At 37.3% G+C, this 25,241-nt stretch overlaps 1 protein-coding gene and 1 pseudogene across 5 annotated transcripts in view; both read right to left on the reverse strand.

The window, feature by feature from the left end:
* The window catches only part of BRAF (B-Raf proto-oncogene, serine/threonine kinase), a 174,685-nt gene that overhangs the window by 122,499 nt on the left and 26,945 nt on the right, over window positions 1-25,241 (reverse strand). The gene's annotated exons all lie outside the window — the stretch shown is intronic.
* Window positions 8,562-8,662, reverse strand: LOC123607816 (annotated as a pseudogene).

The following is a 25,241-nucleotide window of genomic DNA, read 5'->3' on the forward strand; positions in this document are numbered from 1 at the left end:
AATAGCCAAAGTATGGAAAGAGCCCAAATGTCCATTGATGGATGAATGGATAAAGAAGATGTGGTATATATACAATGGAGTATTACTCAGCAATCAAAAAGAATGAAATCTTGCCATTTGCAACCACATGGATGGAACTGGAGGGTATTATGCTAAGTGAAATTAGTCAGAGAAAGACAAAAATCATATGACTTCACTCATATGAGGACTTTAAGAGACAAAAGAGATGAACATAAGGGAAGGGAAACAAAAATAATATAAAAACAGGAAGGGGGAAAAAACAAAAGAGACTCATAAATATGGAGAACAAACAGGATTGCTGGAGGGGTTGTGGGAGGGGGGATGGGCTAAATGGGTAAGGGGCATTAAGGAATCTACTGACATCATTGCTTCACTATATACTAACTAATTTGGATGTAAATTTTAAAAAATAAAAAAAAGTTAAATAAAAAAAAAGAAAGCTTTACTATGTTAATATCAGATAAAATAGACTGCAAGGAAAAAAAAAGGAGAAAAAGTGACACCACATAGTGATAAAAGGGTCAATTCACTAAGAGACAAGTATTCCCACTAACAAAGCTTTAAAAAACATAGGGGTGCTGGGTGGCTCAGTTAGTTAAGCATCCGACTTCAGCTCAGGTCATGATCTCACAGTTCGTGAGTTCGAGTCCCGCATCAGGCTCTGTGCTGACAGCTCAAAGCCTGGAGCCTGCTTCAGGTGCTGTGTCTCCCTCTCTCTCTGCCCCTTCTCCACCCATGCTCGCTCTCTCTCTCTCAAAAATAAATAAACATTAAAAAAAATTTTTTTTAAACATTAAATAAAAACTTAGAACATGAAAGGAAAACAGACAAATTCACAATTGTACTTGACTTCAACACTCTTTCAGCAACAGAACTAGCAGAAAGATCAGTAAGGATATAGAAAAAAATAAACAACTTCTTCAGCCCACTGGATCAAATTATCTTAAAAACAGAACACTCGACTTAACAATAGCAGAATACAAATTTTTGTTAAATGCACACAGAATATTTACCAAGATACATGATATTATTCTAAATCATAAAACAAACCTTCGAAGTTTTAAAAAATACAAACTATATCTCTAACCATAACAGAATTAAACTAGAAACATAAAGATAATCAGAAAATCTCCAAACACTTGGAAATAAAACAACACACTTCTTAACAATGCCTGGGTCAAAGAGAAGGCCTCAAAACCACAAAGCAACAGCCTTCAAAAGCACAGACGCAAAAATCATTAACAATATTTTGATGAACAATCCAGTAATTATAAAAAGAAGTAAAAATGAAAATGCAACATATTGAATTTGTAAATTGCAGCTAAAGTATGACTTAAAGGTGACTTTATGCCATTAAAATTATATCATTTATTAGAAAATAAAAATGGTCTCAAATTCACCTCAAGGAACTAGAGAAAAAGCAAAATAAACCCAAAGAAAAGGAAGACAGATACAGAGGAGAAAATCAGTTAAATTGTAAACAGGGAAGGAAATACTTTTAACAAATTACATTGTTAAATAAGACAACAGGCTAAAAATGGAGTCCCTTGTGCTAAGCCCACATCCCCAAAGCAAGACTTAATATCTGACATAACTGTAGTTTTGGTCTTTCCCAGGAATGTAACCTTACCCAGTCAGCCTGGAATACCCAGTTAGTAATTTTTTTAATTTTTTTTAACGTTTATTTATTTTTGAGACAGAGAGAGACAGAGCATGAACGGGGGAGGGGCAGAGAGAGAGAGGGAGACACAGAACTGGAAGCAGGCTCCAGGCTCTGAGCCATCAGCCCAGAGCCTGACGCGGGGCTCGAACTCACGGACTGTGAGATCGTGACCTGAGCTGAAGTCGGACGCTTAACCGACTGAGCCACCCAGGCGCCCCCAGTTAGTAATTTGTAGACCCCTGCTGTCTCCCACAAAGAAAGTGACCTTGCCTGGAAAATATTAGCTCTTTGCTAGAATAGCTTCTTTGTCCTACCTCCTTCCGCCTATAAAAGTCTTCCATTGTGCATAGCTCTTTGTAGCTCCTTTTCTATCTGCTAGATGCAACGCTGCCCAATTCACGAATTGTTGAATAAGGCTAATAAAATATTTATTTATTTATTTACTTAGAGAAAGTAAGCAAGCATAAGCAGGGGAGAAGGAGTTGGGGGTGGGGGATGGAGGGGAGGAGGGAGGAGGGAATCTTAAGCAGGCTCCAGGCTCAGCGTGCAATCTGACACAGACTTGATCCCAAAACCCTGGGATCCTCACCTGAGCTGAAATCAAGAGTCGAACACTCAACCAAGCTACCCAGATGCCCTAGCTAATAAAATCTTTAAAATTTACTCAATTGGTTTTTGTTTTTTAACAAACCAAAGCTAGTTCTTTGAAAACATAAATTTATAGATCTCTAATGAGAATGAAAAAGAAAAAGGAGAAGATATAAATTACCGGCATTAGTAATGAAAGAAAAATAAACTATAGACCCTCAAAGATATTTAGACATTGATAATAAGAGAATACTATGAAAAATTCAAGATGTACATAAATTCCAAATCTTAGAAGAAGTCAACCAATTCCTCAAAAACCATACACACACACACACACACAATATCTCCCACAAGGTGAAAGAGATCATCTTAATGTTCCTCAAACCATGAAGGAAACTAAAAAAATATTTTATAAACCTTCCTAAAAAGAAATTTCTAGATCCAAATGATTTCAGTGACAAACCCTACAAAATGTTTTAAAAAATAAAAAATGAGGTGGGTGATGGGTATTGAGGAGGGCACCTTTTGGGATGAGCACTGGGTGTTGTATGGAAACCAATTTGACAATAAATTTCATATATTAATAAAAAAATAAATAAATAAAATAAAATAAATAAAAAATAAAAAATGAGACTAATTCTATACAATGTTCTTCAAAAATAGGAGGAAACCTTTTCCAACTCACTTTTTGAGGCCAGCATTACCCTTATACCATCATGAAAGACCATACTAAAAAAAAAAAAAAAAAAAAATTAACTACAGACCCATATCCCTTTTGAATATAGATGTAAAGTCAAAGAAATCACAAGGCATATTAGAAAATACTTTCAGATGGGGAGCCTGGGTGGCTCAGTCGGTTAAGCATCGACTTCAGCTCAGGTCATGATCTCACAGTTTGTGAGTTCGAGCCCCATGTCGGGCTCTGTGCTGTCAGCTCAGAGCCTGGAGACTGCTTCGGATTCTGTGTCTCCCTCTCTCTCTGCCTTTCCCCTGCTCACACTCTGTCTCTCTCTCTCTCTCTCTCAAAAATAAATAAAAAACATTAAAAAAACTCTTTAAAAAAAAAGAAAATACTTTCAGAGAAATGAAAATGAAAATATAACATATTAATAAACCTGATGGGATACAGCAAAAGCAGTGCCTCGTAGCAAATTTATACTATAAATGCTGACGCCTACCTCACATGATAGATGAAAATTAACTCAAAACGGATAAATGACCTAAACATGAGAGCTAAAACTATAAATTCTTAGAATAAAACGGGTAAATCTTAATGACCTTGGATTTGACAATGGATTCTTACTTATGACACCAAAGCACAAAAGAAAAAAACTGGATTTCAACAAAATAAAAAATATTTGTGTAGAGGACATTATCCAGAAAGTAAAAAGACAATCTACAGAAGGGAAGAAGATATTTGCACATCTTGTATCTGATAAAGGTCTGGTATCCAGAAGATAGAAAGAACTCAAAAACAAAGACTACTCAATTAAAAAATGGGGAAACTACTTTAACAGATATTTCTCCAAAGATATACAAAAAAAGCCAACAAATCCATAAAAAGATGGTCAAAGTCATGAATCAACAGGGAAATGCAAATCAAAATCACAATGTGTTTTCATCTCACATCTACTAGAATGGTTATTATTTAAAAGCACACACACATAAAACAACAAGTGTTGGTGAGAATATGAAGAAACTGGAACCCTCATGCACTGCTGATGGGAATGTAAAATGATGCAGCTGCTGTACCAAGTTTGCTGGTTCCTCAAAACAACAACAAAAAAACAACACAGAATGACCATGTGACCCAGCAATTCCACTCCTAGGTATACACCTAAAATAAGTGAAAACAGGTACCCAAATACAAGTACACCAATATTCATAGCAGCACTATTCACAATAGCTAAAAGTTGTAAGTAATCCCCAAACATCCATCAATGGATGAATGGATAAACAAATTGTGGTATACGACAATGGAATGTTATTCACCCATAAAAAGGAAAGTACAATGTAGATAATCCTGAAATGAAAACACTATGCTAAGTGAAAGAAACCAGACACAAAAGGTCATATATTTTATGATTCCATTTGTATAAAATATTAAGAATAGATACATCCATGGTAACAGAAAGCAAACTGGTGACCTTCGGAGGTTGGGAGAGAGAAGAATGGAGAAAAATTGCTTAGTTGGTACATGGTTTTATTTTAGAGTGATGAATGTATTTTGAACTAGACATCAGTGGTGGTTGTACAACATGGTGAATATACTAAATGCCACTGAATTTTTCACTTTAAAGTGGCTTATGTTATGTGTATTTCACCTCAATTTACAAAAAAAAAGGAAGGAATGGAGGATTGACACATGCGACAACATAAATGAACTTTCAAAGTATTATGTTAAGTAAATGAAGACAGACATTAAAGGGCACATATTGTATGATTCCTTTTATAGGAAATACCCAGAACAGGCAAATCTATAGACACAGAAAGAATGGTGGAGGCCAGGGGACTGAAAAAGAGAGAGAACTGGAACTGACAGCTAATGGGAATAGGGGCTTTTTCTGGAGTAGCAAAAATGTTCTGGACTTAGATACTGATGATGGTTACACAACCTTGTGAGTATACTAAAATCTACTGACTTGTATACTTTAGAAGGACAATTTTTATGGCATGTGAATTATATCTCACTTAAAATAACCTTAGAATGGGGGAGGGGAGAAAGCTAAGGATCAGTATTTAGAAAACTAATTATGTATTAGAACATATAGGAAATCTCAGGAATGTCAATATGTAGATACTTATAGCCTTCTTCTCTAACCATAAGATAGCCAAACTGTAAATTAAGAATAAAATTACAGGGGCGCCTGGGTGGCGCAGTCGGTTAAGCGTCCGACTTCAGCCAGGTAACGATCTCGCAGTCAGTGAGTTCGAGCCCCGTGAGTTCGAGCCCCTGGGCTGATGGCTCAGAGCCTGGAGCCTGTTTCCGATTCTGTGTCTCCCTCTCTCTCTGCCCCTCCCCCGTTCATGCTCTGTCTCTCTCTGTCCTAAAAATAAATAAACGTTGAAAAAAAAAAAAAGAAAAAAAAGAATAAAATTACCCCAGGGGCACCTGGCTGGTTCAGTCAATAGAGCATCTGACTCTTGATCCCAGAGTCATGAATTCAAGGCCCGTGTTGGGTGTGGAGCCTACTTGAAAAAAAAAAAGACTGAAATTATAGCTAAAAAATAAAATCAATCAGTCAGTCAAACAAACCTATGAATCCAGGCACTGGGAAGTTTTTTAAAAACTCAACTTCCAGGGGCGCCTGAGTGGCTCTGTCAGTTGAGCGTGAGACTTTGGCTTAGGTCATGATCTCATGGCTCATGAGTTCGAGTCCTGCATTGGGCTCTGTGCTGACAGCTCAGAGCCTGAAGCCTACTTCAGATTCTGTCTCCCTCTCTCTCTGCCCATGCCCACTCGCGGGCACGCTCTCTCTCTCTCTCTCTCTCTCTGTCAAATATAAACATTAAAAATAAATAAAAAATAATATAAAACAACCAAGAAAAAACATTCAACTTCCAAATACCTCCTGACTTGAAAAATCCACAACTGAAAGTACAATATTCAGAATTGATTGATAATTACACACTGCATATCAACACTTATGGGAGGGAGCCAAAGCAATATTTAAAAGAGAAAATCAGTAGCCTCAAATGTACTTACTAGGGGAAAAAAATCAATCTGAAAATAAACTGATGTAAGATAGAACAATAATCACAACAAAAAAACCTGAGAAAAAATAAATATAGTAACAGGAATTAACAAAAGAGCAAACAAAAATTAAGTGCATTAAGTTAAATAAACTAAGGATTAATTTGTTGAAGAAATTAATAATATTGATCAATACCCTGAAAATCTCAAAAAGAAAATAAAATACATTAAGAATCAGAAAGGTAAAACACATGGAGATAAAGATTAAAGACACTGAGGGCAGTATTATACACAATCTCGATAAATTGAAAATTTGGTTGAAATAGACATTTATATAAAAATCTAAATTGCCAAAATCAACTCAAAAAGCCTTATAAAACCCAATTAGGACAGTAAGCCCATAGAGAATCTAAAAGGTTGTCAAAGTTCTATCCAAAAGAAATACCAGGGCGCAAGGATGACAGGTGCCATCGTAACTTCCTCCAAGGTCTGCAGGTGCCAAGCAACTGGAGTTCTCTAACTTTAGTAAACAGTTGGCACATATATTCAGGTAGTTTTGTACCAAACTCAGACTTAAATCCCTCTTTTGACTAAGGGAGTTAGTAAAATACCTGTATTCAGGTATTTCCTATCATACATACACACAATAACACAGAAAACAATAAACAGATGAATGAACAGATTGAGATGCCACATTTATGATTATGCCAGACTGAAAACCGTCCAACAACTTTCTCTTACTACCTGATAGAAGAGGACAAGTGTCAATTTCTTAAATAATTCAAAATATTGAAAGGAAAGGTAAATTTTTTGCTGTTTCTACTATTTATCTAGTTATTATTAAAAGTTAAAGTCAAGTGGGAATGCAAGCTGGTGCAGCCACTCTGGAAACAGTATGGAGGTTCCTCAAAAAACTAAAAATAGAACTACCCTACGACCCAGCAATTGCACTACTAGGTATTTATCCAAGGGATACAGGTGTGCTGTTTCGAAGGGACACATGCACCCCCATGTTTATAGAAGCACTATCAACAATAGCCAAAGTATGGAGATATATATATAGAGAGAGAGAGAGAGCCAAAGTGTGTGTGTGTGTGTGTATACGTATGTGTGTGTGTGTGTGTATATATATATATATAAAATAGCCAAAGTGTGTACGTACACACACACACACACACACACACACACACACACACACACACACAATAGAGTATTACTCAGCAATCAAAAAGAATGAAATCTTACCATTTGCAACTACGTGGATGGAACTGGAGGGGATCATGCTAAGTGAAATTAGTCAGAGAAAGACAAAAATCATATGACTTCACTCATATGAGGGATTTAGGAGACAAAACAGATGAACATAAGGGAAGGGCAACAAAAAGAATGTAAAAACAAGGAGGGGGACAAAACATAAGAGACTCATAAACATGGAGAACATCAGAGGGTTACTAGAGGGGGTATGGGAGGGGGGATGGGCTAAATGGGTAAGGGGCACTAGGGAATCTACTCCTGAAATCATTGTTGCACTATATGCTAACTAATTTGGGTGTAAATTAAAAAAAAATTAAATTAAAAAAGTTTTTAAAAAGTTAAAGTCAAGGGTGCCTGGGTGGCTCAGTTGGTTAAGCATCCAACTCTTGGCTTTGGTTGAGGTCATGATCTCATGGTTCATGAGTTCAAGCCCCACATCAGGCTCTCTGCTGTCAGCACAGAGCCTGCTTCTGATCCTCTGTTCTCCCCCCCCCGTCTGCCCCTCCCACATTTGAGCTGTCTCTCTCAAAATGAATAAACTTAAAAAAAAATAAGTTAAATTCAAAAATTTTCCCTAGATCAAAAATATTCTGGGCATTGATTACATAAACGTTCTTTATTTTTTTCCAATATAAAGAATATATAATTTACATAATCAGTATAGCAAAAATATATACAATTTAAAAAGTTGACAGCAGGGTGCTTGGGTGGCTCAGTAGAGTAAGCAGCTGACTCTTGGTCTCAGCTCAGGTCATGATTTCACAGTTTATGAATTCAAGCCCCACACTGGGCTCTGTGCTGACAGTGCAGAGCCTGCTTTGGATTCTCTCTCTCCCTCTGTCTCTGCCCCTCTCCTGCTCTTTCTCTCTCTCTCAAAAAAAAAAAAAAAAACTAAAAAAGGGGGCGGCAACGGGAGGTGTCTGGGGGCTCAGTTGGTTGTGCATTCGACTCTTGATTTTTGGCTCAAGGGATCCCAAGGGATCAAGCCCGAGCTAGGCTCCATGCTCAGCATTGAGCTTGCTTAAGATTCTCTCCCCCTCTCTCCCTCTAACTCTCACATACATGCACTCTCTCTAAAATCATCATCTTCATCATCATCATCAAAGTCCACCAACAGTTGGCTTTATACAGACAAACTCAGAAATACCACACAGATACTACTGACAGTGGTTACATGTGAGAGATAAGACTAGAGCTCTGTCAGAATGGAAATTAAAGTTGCCCTTCGGTGCATATGCTTTTGTATTTTTTTTTAATTTTTTGGCAATTTTCAATAAAATACTAGCTACAAAATTTTTAAAGCCATGATGAATCAGTGCAGTCAACTCTATTAACAGTTTTTGTGGGTTTTTTTTTTGTTTGTTTTTTGCATTTCAAGACCAAGTTTTAAACTGATAAGAATAGATACTACACTTGATCTTAGCCAAAAGCTGAGAAGCAATCAAGACCAAGTTTTAATCAGGTAAAGAGTTTATCTAATTAAAGCTAAGTTTAAAATATATTCAAATGTAAAGGTTAATGATAAAATCTGCTTAACTACTGAAATTTAGTTAATTAAATAAGTAAAATTTCTAAAGTAATATTCACACATCAGATAAATCTGATTCTTACAGAACATTTTGGGGTTATTTTTGGTGGGTCCAGTGTATGTCATCCTACTTTAAGGAGAATTTTCATTCTTTTTTTAAACTTTTACTATTTTTTAAAAATTTTTATTTATTTATTTTTATTTTTGAGTGTGAGCAACCAAGCGGGGGCAGGGGGGAAGGGCGAGAGGGAAGGAGGGAGAGAGAATGAATCTTAAGCAGCCTCCATGCTCTCGGCACAGAGCCTGACACAGGGCTCCATCTCATGACCTGAGATGAAATCAAGAGTCAGATGCTCGGGGCGCCTGGGTGGCGCAGTCGGTTAAGCGTCCGACTTCAGCCAGGTCATGATCTCACGGTCTGTGAGTTCGAGCCCCGCGTCGGGCTCTGGGCTGATGGCTCAGAGCCTGGAGCCTGTTTCCGATTCTGTGTCTCCCTCTCTCTCTGCCCCTCCCCCGTTCATGCTCTGTCTCTCTCTGTCTCAAAAATAAATAAACGTTGAAAAAAAAAATTAAAAAAATAAATAAATAAAAAAAAAAAAAGAGTCAGATGCTCAACCAACAGAGTCACCCAGGTGCCCCTAAGGAGAATTTTCAATACTAATACACATTCATGAGTATTTTATGATCTTACACATATTTTAGAAATAAGCCACCTAGCTATGGATCACACAACAAAAAAGTAGTCCAAAACGAAGACATTTTGACATTTCTAAAGATACATCCATCAGTCTACATCTAACATTCTAAACTGGAAAGTTTTTATATTTGGCAAGCAAAACACCAATCCATTCCCATTTCGTCTACAGACTTGACAGACAGACACACAGACACACACACCCCTTGTTCCACAAAAATCAAATAAGGACATTAAAAAAAAAATCAGTTTGTAATTTTCCCTTCCACCTTCACCCCAATCCTATGACTCTGAAGTAATCAATGTTAACACTTTGAGTCATACTCTTCCATATTTTTCTCTCTGCCTTTCTTCTGTTCTTTTTAAAAACAAAACCAAGATTATACTTTATATATTATTACTTGGCAACTATCATTGTTCTGGTAATTTTGTGTTCAAGTTTACTCAACCATGTATTGAGACATTCACATTCTGGTTGTTGGCACATTTTGCTGAATAATGCTGCAATACACAATAGTTATACAGTTATCCATTTGCCAGGGCTTTTATTTCTGTGGGATAGATTCCCTAAAGGGCAGTTAATTGCTGGATCAAAGGATGGACACACATGCACACAGCTTTTCAAATCTGTAACAGACATTAACATGTACTTTTGCAAAAGGTTTTAGAAATTCTCAATCCTTATCAGTACCCGTATCTCAATCCTATCAGCACCTCAGCCCTATCATACCCAAACAGGTGCTGATAGGATGCTGAGAGATACTGAAAGGATTTTCCTATATTCCAGCTAGTACCTGATGTCATTTTTTTTTTTTTTTTTTTTTTTTGCTACCACACAGATGGGAAAACAATAATCTTGCTGTTAATACCAACTTCCTTTTCTACTACTACTGAGATTTGAGTATCTACTCAGATATTATGAAATCTGCATGTCTTCTTTTATGAATTATATAGGTTTGTATCTTTTTAATGTAGTCATTTTCTTAACAGTTTGTGAGAGCTCTCTGTATAGCAGAACTGTTAATCCTGTGTTATGTGTCAGTTTTGCCATTGTATATCACATCTTTTTCTTTTATGTGCATACTATTTTCTTATAAAAATCTTAAATTTTTATATATTCAGGTGTGTCAATCTTCTCCTTTATACTTCTTGGATTTCCTAACTTGCTTAGTTCTGCTCCATCCCCCAAATTGAAGAAAGCACTAGGGCTCTGTAGCGGCTAAAAGCATGGGCTTTGTAGTCATAATACTTTGATTTAAATCTTAATTCACCACTGGGGCACCTGAGTGGATCAGTTGGTTAAGCATCTGACTTCAACTCAGGTCATGATTTCATGGTTCGTGGGTTCGAGCCCCACATCGGGCTTTGCGCTGACAGTGTGGAGCCTGTTTGGGATTCTTGCTCTCTCCTCTCTCTCTCTGTCCCTCCCCTGCTTGTGCTTTTTCTCTCTCAAAATAATTTTTTAAAAAGAGATAATTATCTCTTAAAAAAAAAAAATCTTACTTCACCACTAACCAGTCCTGAATACCTGGCCAAGTTTCTAAATTTCTCAACTACAAAATGGAAATGACGAGAGTACCTACTTCATAAGGTAGTTAGGGGAGAAATTAAATTAATATATGCCAAAACCTTAGAGTAAAACATACAGAATTACTTAAAATGCTTGTGGTTATTATTTTAAGTTGGATCTAGGATTAACAATGGTCTTCAAAGTCTACCATGTACAAAATCACTAAAACAGCTGGTTAGAATATAGCTTGCAGAGCCTCATGCCCAGAGTTTCTGTTTCAGTAGGTCTGCAATAGGGCCTACATTTTTTTAAAAAGACATTTCCAGGTAATGCTGCTGCCACTGGTATAGGCACCTCACTTTCAGAATCACTTATTTAGAATTAAAATAATATTTTTTAATTTCTAAAAAGTTAACATTACAGTATATGGGATCAACATCTATAGATGTTGATTTCCACTTTTAATCATGTCTCTTTAGTGTACAGATAGTGTATATGGGGGATGTATATACTTTGGTTCCATTCTTGTCTGAAAATACCTTGGCCAGATATGGGATTCTTAAACACACTTTCTTCTCTCAGTGTTGCCAATGTTGACTTATCTTCCCTTTCTGTTCTGTCTACAAGCTTATGATCATCTCTTTTCCTGATATTCAGGAATTTCAACTGGAAATGTAACTTTTGCTTGTTATTCTATCTTTCGACATACAGATTCAAGTCTTTCTACAGCTCAGAGATACAGTCTTCTATTATTTAACTAATTTTTACTTCTCTGCTTTTTTCCTTCTAGAAATCCTTTAATTCATGTATTAGATTTCCAGAGTATGTATTCTATATTACTCACATTTTTACTCATGGATTCTGTTTCTGTGTATTTTTACTTTTTTCATTGTCAAAAACCGATTAATCACTCACGAACCCAACACTGTTCAAGGCTCTCGCCTCATAGCAGTGAACAAAATCCCCACCCTCACAGAGTATATATTCAGGTAGGAGACCAAAACAGGAAAACAAACATATCACTTAATTTCCAACAGTGACAAGTGCTTGGAGGAAAATTCAGTCTAAGTAAGGGACAGGGGGTAGGGAAGAAGCTCTTAGAAAGAGCAGTTTGCTATTAAGAAAGGTCTCATCAAAGAGGTGATGACATTTGAACATTTGAATGAAGTGAGGAAGCTTGGAAGAATACCCTTCGGCCACAGGAAAAAATACCAGCTGCTGAAAAAAGCCCTAGGTTAGAAGGGTGCTTGGAGATTACAAAGAATAAGAAAGCCAATGTAGCTGGTGTTAAGAAAATGCTGATAGTGCAAAACAACAGTTCTCAAACTTTTTGGTCTCAAGATTGCTTTAAACTTTTTTTTTTTTTTTAAGTTTATGTATTTATTTTTTGAGAGTGAGAGTGAGCAGAGGAGGGGCAGAGACAGAGGGAAAGAGAGAGAATCCCAAGCAGGCCCCATCCTGTCAGCGCTGAGCCTGATGCGGGGCTCAAACTCATGAACCGTGAGATCATGACCTGAACCAAAACCAAGAGTCAGATGCTTAACCGATAAGCCCCACCCAGGCACCCCAGGATCGCTTTACACTCTTAACAATTATTGAGGATCTCTAAAAGCTTTGGTTATGTGGGCTATATCTATTAATATTTGCCACAGTGGAAAATAAGACTGAGAAATTGTAAAAATATTAATTTAGTAGGAAATCCATCATGTAACACAAATTATTTAAAGTCCAAAACAAAAAAGATTTAGTGAGAAGGATGTCAGTGTTTTACATCTTTGCAATTCTTTTTAATGACTAGCTTAATAAAAGATAGCTGGATTCTCATATGACTTTGCATTAATCTGTAGCAATAAAACACACTAATGAACAACTGGAAACTCTGAAAAATTAACATATTAGTATTTTTATAAAAAGTTTTTACAAAATATAATTATTTTATAAAAATAGTTTTGGCCTTGTGGATCCTCCAAAAGAGCCTTGGCGGCCTCTAACTGTGCCTGGACTACATTTTGAGAATCACTAGTTATTTTATTTTATTATGATATTTTTAATGTTTACTTTTGAGACAGAGAGAGAGAGCAGGGGAGGGACACAGAGAGGAGAGAGAGTATCCAAAGCAGGCTCTGCGCTGACAACACAGAACACCATGTGGGGCTCAAACTCACAAACCATGACCTGAGCTGATGTTGGATGTTTAACCAACTGAGCCACCCAGGCGCCCCAAGAATCACTAGTTTAGAAGATGAAGTGACAGTGGCTGGCAAGAGTCAGATTATACAGATCTTGAAAACCATACAAAGTCTAGGTTCCATTTTAAGTGTGGTTTTGTGAGCAAAGAAATAACATAAATTACGTTTTAAGTGATCACTCCCATTGCCATGTAGAGACCACAACGCAAGGGGGCAAGACCATTTATATATAGGTTATTGTTATTGGACAGAGGAAAGTAGCTAAGACTGACATGGTAGCAACGAAAGCAGTGAGAAATGGTATGGTTCAAGATATATTTCAAAAGTAGTGCCAATGGAATTCACTAGAAGATAGGATCCTGGATATGAAGAAAAAAATATCTTACTCAATCTTGTAGAACAAAAATTTGGTTCTTAGCAGTGATTTCTCTTTTTCAGTTTGTCTCTGAAGTTTATGCACTTGGAAATTATGTTCAAGAGAAAATTATCTTGGATCTATGGCTGAAATATATCATGTATCAGATTACTTTGTATCACTTCCCCTGTTATCACTCTAGTCTAAGTCATCTTCATCCTTTTCCTAGAATCTCTCATGATTTGTTCACTCAACTCACAGATGATTAGAGTAAAAAGAAAACAGGTGGTTATGGATAATGCATTATAAGTATTGTTGAGACATGAAAAAACACATGGAACTCCACTCGGAGCACATTAATCAAACATTATATCAAAATATAGGTATAGGAGAATACATTTATATGTTTTAAATTAAAATGTGGCGTTTATATTTTAATACCCTTAAATTTTTTCCAGTTAAACTATCTTCAATTAACAACCAGCTGCTGGCACTGATTGCATAATATAAGCATCTACTTAAATACCAAGTGCGAACAGCAACATACTTTTCACTTGCTCTGACTACAAATGACATCTCAATTTAGTCGCCTATAAATTCAAAGATCACAGCTATCGAGATAATACACATTAATAATCTATGAAAATTCAAACCTTAAGTTGATAAAAATCTTCAAACGAGAAAGAAGTTTTATGAGATAATTACACAGGTAGTTTCTGTAAAGCTTTCTAGTTGTAAAAAGAACAGAAAGTCTACAGCCCTTTCTGTTTAATATGTAAGCAAATTTGGGGCCCCTGGGTGGCTCAGTCAGTTGAGTGTCTGACTCTTGGTTTCGGCTCAGGTCATGACCTCACAGTTTCGAGGGGTCGAGCCCCACATTGGGCCCTCCGCTAGCAACACAGAACCTGCTCGGCATTCTCTTTTTCCCTCTGTCTCTCTGCCCCTCTCCTGCTCACACGTTATCTCTGTCTCTCTCAAAAAATAAGTAAATAAACTTAAAAAAATTTTTTTTAACGTAAGCAAGCTCTAGATCCAGACCTCTGTGTTGCTCTAGCCAACTTTTGTTGATTTAAAAAAAATTTTTTTTTCATGTTTATTCATTTTTGAGAGAGAGACAGAGGCGTTAGCAGGGGAGGGGCAGAGATAGAGGGAGACACAGAATCTGAAGCAGGCTCCAGGCTCTGAGCTGTCAGCAGAGCCCGACACAGGGCTCGAACTCATGGACCGTGAGATCATAACCTGAGCCAAAGTCGGACGCTTAACCGACTGAGTCACTCAGGCGCCCCCAACTTTTGTTGATTTTTATCTCAAATAAGGAATAACAATATTACTTTTTCTTTAATTTTTGTATTTGAGTATAGTTGACACACAATGTTACATTAGTTGCCAAGTGTACAACATAGCCATTTGACAATTTATACATTATGCTATATTCACAAGTGTAGCTACCATCTGTCACCACACTCTTTTTTCTTTCTTTTCAGCACAACTGAACTACCTGCTTCAAAAGAGAATATATAAAAGGATAATTTTCCTATAGCTCTCTGCCATGAAAAGCAAAGCAAAGCAGTCACTTGATCTTCCTAGCTATTTTCTTGTCATCCCTTGGCAAACATTCTGCACTGTGATCTCAGGGAGTCTACCTCTAATATAGTTAAGATTTTAACGGCTAAATTTGGAATCCACCACAAGATGCCCTACTCTGTCCTATCTTATTAGATCCTGTTTAGTCACACTTTATAACACTTCATGTTATCCCCCAGGGCAATTCTGTTTTTCTTCCAGGTTCCTTTATTTACTTCTCCAGTTAGCCATGTGGGATATTTTGAGACCTGACCTTTAAACTATAGTACACATTTTTGCAAGGTTTCTAAAAATGTTTTTTAGTATTTCTAGCTATTTAACATTGTTTAAATATTCAGTAAATGTGAGGCACTGTTGGGGTACCAGACATATAAAACTCTGTCCCTATCCTTACAACGTACTTGGAGTTATTTTTATTTCAACTATTCTAAGCCTACATTTTGTTTCAGTTCCCTCTTCTAAAGATGAGTAACCATGCAATGGATTATTTTGGCTTTCTCTCCTTTCCTAATAAACTATTAGATGTACTCAAATGATGATTATTTAATTATATACTAATTCACCCACAGACCTCTCTGCCCACTAACTAGAACTAAGCTCAATATGCTATGTATATAAAATAAAAGGTTACCATTTTATTGCATGTTCTGTGCCTGTCAGGGTATATACATTGGCTCATTTAATCATTACAATACAGTAATATGTATTCTATCTTACAGATGAGTGGCAAGGTTCATCAAGGTTAAGCAACTTCACACCAAGAAGGATTTGAACTCAGATCTATCTCCCACAGTAATCAGAAATAAAGATGGTATCTTCAATAAAGGCTTCAAACCAAATTCAAAAAATGAGGACCATGTACAGTAGACCTTGGCAATAAAACGTTATTTAACCAACATACCCATTATATGCAAAGAAGTACAGGCTTTGGAGATATGGAGATAACCAGACTTTACTTTTCAGGTAAGAACTTAAAATGAGACATAAGCGATCTTTTAATTCTCTAGAAGACCCCAATTTAAGTCAGGTCCCCACCACAGAGGTTCTTAAGCTTGCTAGTTTCTTTTTTTTGTTTTTTAAAGATTTTATTTTTACGTAATCTCTACACCCAACATAGGGCTCAAACCTGTAAATGCAAGATCCAGTCACATGCTCCACCGACCCAGCCAGCCAGGTGCCCCTTAAACTTCCAGGTTTCAGAATCTCTTTATAATCTTAAAAATTATTGAGGACCCCTCATAGCTCTTATTCATGCAGGTTGGAGCTTTCGATGTTTACCATATTAAAAATTATAACCAAGAAATCTGTATATTTAATTCATTTAAAAATTACACTAACCTAATTTTTATGAAAAAATAACTACATTTTCCAAAACAAAAATAATGAAAAGAGAAAGTAATATTTTTTATATTTTTTACAGTATCATTAACATCCACCTTAACAGAAGACATCCGGATTGTCATATCATCTTCTACAATTCAATCTGCTACACTATCACACATTATATCACTGAATCCTCATGAGAGAATGAGAGTGAAAGGCAAACAATGTCTTAGTATTATTACAAAAATAGTTTTGAACTCAAGGCCCCTCCAAGGCAATCAATCCTGTACTATTTACTAAGAACCCACAGGCATCCTTTACTATTCCTTCAGAGCACTTTTCAAGATTTATAACTACATTTGTATGCACAGATTCTGTTTACAAGGTCTGTGTTGTCTCTAGACTATAGGTTCCATAGTGACGCTCTATTTTTGTACACGAATATATCCACAACGTCTACACAAAGTGCCCAACACATATCTATTGAATTAACATACCATGACATAAAGAAACTACTGTGGTTAAAAGAGGGAAAATGGACAATGTGTGTCTGGAGACAAAGTTGGAAGGCTTCCTCTTTGATCTGGATCCTAATGTTAACTATGTAAGAGTATTCCAGCCACAGCAAACAATCATCAGTGGCATCTATGTACAAGTTAGGTTCATAATAACTATTGTAATAGTATGGTTTAGCTACAGCATAGGTAAATAAGAGTTTAGGAGGAGATAAAGGTAATAAAGGTAAGCTAAAAAATCTTCACTGAAGTTTGTTTTTTGTTTCAGAGACAAAAGCCGAACGGTCAACATCCATGGTTTCAATTCCTTACACCACTATTTACTGGATGGGCTTGGATATGTTCATTCCAAATCTTATTCTGCTCATACTTCACAAGGCTATGATAATGGTTTTTTGAGATAATAATTTTATGTGTTAACTTGTTTACTGTCATTACTCTAAACTATTATCCTTTCTCCTTGAATTACTACTTACAAAGGTATCTTAACTGTTTTTCCCGTTTCTTTTGCCCTACTCCCACTCCTCTCTGATCCATTCTCCATAATCAGAGTGAATCCCTAAAACACAAATCTGATCACATCACTCTCCCTGCTTAAACCCTTTACTGGCTCCCCAGTGACTCAAAAATAAAACCTAAACTTCTTAGCACAGATTACAAGATCCTAAATGATTTATCCCAGCCAACCTCTTGCCTTATCAGGCACTATTCTGTCTATCCCTTACTCAATAAACTCAACCACCAATGACCTTCCAGCAGGAAAGCCTTTACCCAACCTATTTTTTCTTCTTGTAAAACTCTGCCCAGTGCTTTTCCAAACAAGCACAGCTTCTCCAGATAGAAGAGATCTTTAGGTCTCACTTCAGCGAGGCTTTTCTTGATCACTCTCCCCAGTCTATACTAGACTCACATTCAACTCCACAGTACCTGCTATTTTTTCCTTTGGGCACATACTCACAATTCAGAATTTATGTGTGTAATGTATTTTTTTTAATAAATTGTTTAATGGACATCTCCTGATTATAGAGACCACATCTAAGCCAGCATATACAGTAATTTTTTAAAAATTGCAGTTCTTATTGTTATAAATGGCTTTTGATCTGTTTAGACATATATTTTAGATGTTTACTCTGGCAACAATGTTCAGGTTAACTAACAAGCCAGAGAGGCACTAAAGGCCAAGAGTACCATTAAAAGCATGCCACAATTATAGGCAAGAAGTAATGAGAGTCTGAACGACTGTTGATAGATTTAATATCCTCACAATAATCCTGTAAATTAGCAAGAAGGAAGCCAGAGTTGTTTTGAGAGAGCAAATAGCCATTCCAGAAGACAAAGTGTGAAGACTTTTTGTATAATAACGCAGCTGTGAGTTTAGATGACGAGAGAAGTAGGGTGCTGAGAGAAACTGTAATCCCAACTCCACAAAGTAAATCATCACAATCGTAATACCGAAGTGGGTGCAAAAGAAAGCCCTTTATTCAGTGTAATAAAGCCTGGTGGTTGGTTAAGAGAAAAGGTTCGCTAAATCAGGGAATCATAAGCAACGGTAAAACCATAAAGATTTTATTTTACCTTAAAACTGTAACATGAACACTCATTCTCCAAACCTTGATGTAGGGTGAGGAATCTTCCTTTAAATATAACCCACATCTAATCGGACAGCATATATTTTTTTAAGTTTATTATTTTGAGAGACAGTATACACGTGTGCAAGTTGGGGAGGGGCAGAGACAAAGGGAAAGAAAATATCCCAAGCAGTCTCGGCACTATCAGCATAGAGCCCAATGCAGGGCTCGAATTCACGAACCACAGACCGTGACCTGAGCCAAAGCCAGATGCTTTAACCAACTGAGCCACCCAGGTGCCCTTGACAGCAAATTTTTTTTTTAACAGGAACTATCAGTTAACCTGATGAGTTGGGTAGGTAGAAGTCAATTAAGAGAACTTAAATTGTTTTCCCCTTTTGAGTTCTATAGTTGAAATGATGCAAACTCTACAGCAGTTGACAATGTGATGGCCGAACACATGATTTACACCTATAAAGGGCAAGCAGGAGACTCTTTATCAGGGCTGTAGGCAGACATTATTTAGTCATGTATTCATCTAGAAAACTAAGAAAACTTCAGATTTTTCACTTACAGATTTTTCAGATTTACTATTTACAAAGCCACCCTCACTCAGGATTAATAGACAGGTATGTCACACGTGGCTAAGAGGTATGCCAAAGCCCTGGCATTCCACACTGCAGAGCACTTAACTAAGGGAGGAGTTCTCCCTCTTCTTTGCACATCTTACTGTGACATGCTACAGCTTAAATATACTGAGTGAAGTGAATGTACGGTTATTATCCAGCTTTACTAAATAAACCTGACAAAATAGACATGAGGCTTGAAAGGAACTCATACCAAAAAATCTCAAACCTCATACTGAAGGTAACACTACTGCTGCTAGACAAAAAGGCAAAGGTGACATTGCCTGCTCCTAGCACAAGCTGTTTGGCAGGCACAATACAGGATTAAAACAACGATCTAACCCAGTGGTTCTCAACCAGGGGTGATTCTGTCCCCAGGAGATACTTGGCAGTGTCTTAAGATATTCTGATTGTTAGAACTGAGGGGAGGATACCTTGGCACCTAGGGGGTAGAGACCAGGGATGCTGCTTAACGTCCTACAACGGAAAGGACAACGTCCCCCTCCCCCTGCCAAGCCAAGAATTATCCAGGCCAAAATGCAGACAGTGTCCAATTTGAGAAATCCTGACCTAATCAGATCTGATAAGAAACTAGCCAGTTTTTAAGAATTATCCAGATTATTCGAAATATAGATTTGTACCCACTATCATTAATGATGAACCTTGCCATAAGGGTGTAATGGCCTGAGATATTAGCTGCAGACAAAGAAAACCATCACAAGTTGTTTCATTTTTGGCTTAGCTTTTAAAAATTTATTTTCGTACAGCGGTACACACATAATTTACAAATAAAACAGACGTGCAGTGACATTAATAAACTCAAATTTTACTGGTAAGAGTACAGAATTTTTTAAAGGCTGAAGATTAGACAATGAAAGCTAATAGATATCAGTACACTGACATAAGCAGAGTTTATCAAAATTCTAACTTAAATTCCTAGGTAAAAGAACACAACTAAGTAAAGAAATGTTTTATTCTCTAGCACAAGCAAACTCAGAGTACTAAACAGATTCAAGATAATAATCCAGGCTGAAAAACATCAGTAGAAAGCCAGTGAAGGTGCCAAAAGGTGTAACATGAGCTATCAATTGTGGTTAACAAACTCGCAAAAAGTATAACTGATTGTGATACAATAGTAAGTGGGGAGGCTCCAAGAGCAAGGTGGTTAAGAGCCTCTGGAATCACAAGGTCTGTGTCCAAATCCCCAGATCTTCTACTTAGGCAATGTATCCCTAGGCAAGTTGCATAACTTTTCTAAACCTACTTCTTCATCTATAAAATGGGGATTACAGTATCTAATTCTTACAACTCTTGTAAAAATTTATGGTACAGAATAGTAGAGCACAAGCTTTAAAATCAGAAAGAATTTCAGCCGACACTTATTTGCTCTGTAATCTTGGGCAAAGTATTTACCCTCCAAGTGTCAGTTTCTTCATCTATAAAATATCTATTTATATTAAAGTAAATTTTATTATAGATGTATGTAGAGAAGAGTTTATAAAATATATCTACAGTTTAAAGTATAATGGTAAAGTTAAGAAACAGCATTGCCAGTACCTTAAAACCTTCCCACATGTCCCTCAATTCCATCCACTGTTTGCCATCCCTGGGGTAAACACATCACTCTTCACCTTTGTGATAATTATTCTCTTTTTTTTTTTTTTTTTTAAACATTTATTTATTTTTGAGAGACAGAGAGAGCACAAACAGGGGAGGAGCAGAGAGAGAGGGAGACACAGAATCCAAAGCAGACTCTCGGCTCTGAGCTGCCAGCACAGAGCCTGACACGGGGCTTGAACTCGTGGACCTGAGCCGAAGTGGGCCACTCAACCAACTGAGCCACCCAGGCACCCCTGTGATAATTATTCTCTTGATTTTCCTTTAATTCTGTACTTCTGTTTGCACTCCTGAACAATACAGTTAACCCCATGTTTGGAACTTTTTATAAATAGCATCACGTTGCATTGAATTTTTTTGTGACTTATCTAATGTTTGACTAATATTAAGTTTATGGGACCACACATATTGGTGCAGGAGCTGTGAGTTTTTTTCCTGGTCCATTTAAACTAAGTTTTTATCAAACTGGTAAGAACAGATTTTAGCCATAAGACCGAGAAGCGATAAACTAAGTTTTTATTCCATAAGTGAATATACCATAATTTACCAATCTAATCCACTGCTGATGGACATTTGAATTTTTTTCTTTGTAGTTTAGAGTTAAAATAAATAATAGTGCTATGAACAGTCTTATATTCATACGCTGCCTATTCCCCATATTCACAAATTTCTCTAGGGCAATGGTTGGTTCTCAAATTATGATTCTTGGACTAGCAGCACCAACATCACCTGGGAACTTGTTAGACACACAACCTGTCAGGCTCCACCCCATTCCTACTGAATCAGAAACTTTGAGGGTGGGGCCCAGCAGTCTGTTTTAACAATCCCTCAGGGGATTTTGATGCACAATCAAGTTCGACAACCACCAGTCTAGGTTAAATGCCCAGGAGTGGTACTGCAGGTTGTAGAACACACTAGTATTTTCCAAAGTGGTTCTTCTAATTTATACTCCCACCAGCAGTGGAAGAGCATATCCCTCACCAATGCTGGGTGCTGTTCAAATGTTTCGTTTCTGCCAATTTAGTTTGTATAAAATGGACTCCTATGGTTTTCGTTTCTATTCCTAATTGTTGATGAGGTTAATGACCTTTGCATATGTTTATTGGTCTTTTTTTTTTTTTTTTTTTTAACTCAAATGCCTGCTTTTTCTATTTGGTGTTCTTTGTCCTAGTGATTCATACCTGTTCTTTTTAATGTTTCTTTTTGAGACAGAAAGAGAGAGAGGGCACGCATACACATGTACACAGGAATAAGCGGGGGGAGGGGCAGAAAGAACGAGAATATGAAGCAGGCTCCAGGCTCTGAACTGTCAGCACAGAGCCGGACATGGGGCTTGAACCCACAAACCATGAGATCATGACCTGAGCCAAAGTCAGATGCTTAACCCCCAGGAGCCCCTGTGATTCATACTTCTTTACATATACACTTTGTACTAGTTGTCCATTCATTGTGATAGGTTACAAGATTAAGTTATTTGCGGCCTACATGCTGTGAACTCTCTCTCACTCTCTCCTGGATCTTTCACTCTGGAAAAAGCCAGTTGCCATTCCGTGAGGTAAGCCCTGTAAAGAGGCCCAAGTGGCTGAATTTGGAAGTGGATCTTCTGAGGCCCCTGCCACAACCCATGGGAAAGCACAAAAGGAGATCTTCTCTCAGTCCAACCTTGAGATAACTACAGGCCAGGCTGACACTTGACTCCGACCTCATGAGAGACCATGAGCCAGAGTCACCCAGCTAAGCTGCTCTCAGATTTCTGACCCACAGAAACTGTAAAATAAATGTTTACTGTTTTCAGCTGCTAAATTTTGGGATAACTTATTACACAGCAATAGGTAACTAATACACGTACATTACAAATATCTACTATTCTGCACTTTGGTCTTTTCAGTCTCTTAAAGGGGCCTTAACAAATCAAAGTTCCTATTTTTAGTGTAGTCAAATTTATCAATTTTTTAAAAAATGTTTATTTATTTTGAGAGAGAGAAAGAGAGAGAGAGAGAGCACATGCAAGCAGGGGAAGAGCAGAGAGAATCCCAAGCAGGCTCGGCACAGAGCCCAACGCAGAGCTCAATCTCAGGGAGATCATGACCTAAGGGGAAATCAAGAGTTGGATGTTTAACCTACTGAGCCACCCAGGCATCCCAAATTTGTCCATTTTTATGATGTTTTCAGTCTTCAGAAATCATTCCCTTCTTTGAGCTCATAAAAGTATGCTGCTTTTTAGAAAAAGCTGAGTTTGTCTTTTTGTATTTAACCTTCAATCTACCAGGAATTGATTTCTGTGCACAGTTAAGAGGGGGTTCAACTTCATTTAACAGGGTAAGCAAGGGGCCCCTGGGTGACCCAGTTGGTGAGGCATCAACTTTTGGTTTCGGCTCAGGTCATGATCTCATGGTTCGTGAGATCAAGCCCCGTTTTGGGCTCTGTGCTAACAGTGCTGAACCTGCTTGGGATTCTCTCTCTCCCTCTCTCTCTCTCTCTGCTCCTCTCCCATGTGCATGCACTCTCTCTCAAAATAAATAAATAAACATTAAAAAAATAATATTACAGGGGCGCCTGGGTGGCTCGGTTGGTTGAACATCCGACTTTGGCTCAGGTCATGATTTCAGCTCGTGGGTTCGAGCCCTATGTTCGAGCCTGCTTCACATTCTGTGTCTCCCTTTTTCTCTGCTCCTCCCCTGCTCACACTCTTTCAACAAAAAATAAATGTTAAAAAAAGTAATAAAAAAAATAATAATAATAATACAGTAAGCAAGTGTTCCAAACAAGTGTATCCTTTCCCAACTAATTTAGCAGCATGTATTCACCCACGTACTTCCATACAGGCAGACAAAATTCATTAGCAACCTCTACCTACTTAAGTTCACCTGTCATTTTGTTATTCATCTTGCCTTTTCTTTTGTAAGTTCTCCAGACACCTGACACACAGGCTAGGCCTCGAAACCTATGCGTGTGGGACCCTCAAAGTCACCCTCCCTCGCTAACTCCCCAAGGTCGCATAATTGCTTGATACATCATTCAGCAGCAGAACCTCCCTCCCTTTCTAACAAGGCTGTAATCCAATTGACATTCTTAAGGATCTATTTAAGGTAAAACCTGCCTACTTCTGGCATCCTACAGTTAAAAGAAATTAAAACTAATAAAATGTAAAGAAAAATCTTACACAACCAGGAAAAATTTTAAATATAAAAACCATGTAATAAAATTACAGTGATAAGTTTGTTGGTAGTCCTGGCACTCACCCGATATTTCATGAAGGGGTTTATTTAAAAACCTCAGATATCACCAGAAGTGAATCTGAATGTGCTTTGGGTAGGAGACATGTCTCGTGTTCACTAAGGTAATAACAAGGGTCTCACATGTAGCAAGCATTCAAATTTGTTGACTGAAAAAACAGATTAAGGAAGTCTTTTCTTACTGTTCTTTAATAGTAACTTGTCAATTCTTGCCTCTTTTTACTTCCATAGAAACTGTTAATCAAGTTGTCAAGTTCCACAGAAAAACCTACAGGCATTTGGATTTAAATACATCTACCAGTCAATGTGCAAAAAACTGACATCTTTACCATACTCAGTCTTCAACTCATTCTCAGTACACAGTATGTACCTCCATTTATTAAGGTCTTCTTTTATGTCTCTAAATAAAGCGTAATTATCCTTCTTTAAAAAGGTTTGTACATCTTAAATATTTAAAATTCACTTCATCTCGTTTAGGAAATCTTTTATCCTCCCTCCCTTAAGCCCATGTTGCATTCTGTGCTCCTCTTCTGTGATTTCTCTGCACCTGGAGCACACTCTGAACATAGTACACTGTCCTTAATTCTTGATTTATTTGGTCCTACCCCTAGATTGTAACCTCCTTGAGGACAGAGATAATCGTGTCTGTATCAAAGCACCTAGCTGACACACAACCAGCACAGAGGAGTTCAGTATTTATTCTTAAACTTTAAGCCAATGAATGAATAAATGTAATCAATGAATGTAAAGTACAAACTATTTTATAAGGAAAAGGACTACCATTTATGTGTACCTTGTATGTGTTGGGCACAATGCTACACTGAATGCTTACATGCTATATCTAATTCTAAAAGTAAATCATCCTTTTGACACATATTTTATAAAAGCCTAGTATTAGTATCACATGATGTACTAGGCATTAGAAATACTGTAGTGATAGTCCTTACTGACCGGGAGGTCAGAGTCTCATAAACCTCAGTAAGAACAGCAGCTGTCTTCATTTGTGTGGGCTGTTGTAAAAATAATACCATGTGGGTGTGTGGATGAGTCAGTTGGTTAAACGCTCTACTCTTGATTTTGGCTCAGGTCATAATCTCATGGTCATGAGATGGAGCCTCATGTCAGGCTCCGCACCGGGTATAGAGCCTGCTTAAGCTTTCTCTTCCCCTCTCCGTCTGTCCCTCCCCTGCTCATGCCCCTTCTCTCTCTCAAAAACAAAACAAAAAACTGGGTGGCTTACAAACAAAAGAATTTTGTCACAGTTCTGGAAACTGGC

This window comes from Leopardus geoffroyi, chromosome A2 (genome assembly GCF_018350155.1).
Source record: "Leopardus geoffroyi isolate Oge1 chromosome A2, O.geoffroyi_Oge1_pat1.0, whole genome shotgun sequence".
NCBI classification, from domain to species: Eukaryota; Metazoa; Chordata; class Mammalia; order Carnivora; family Felidae; genus Leopardus; species Leopardus geoffroyi.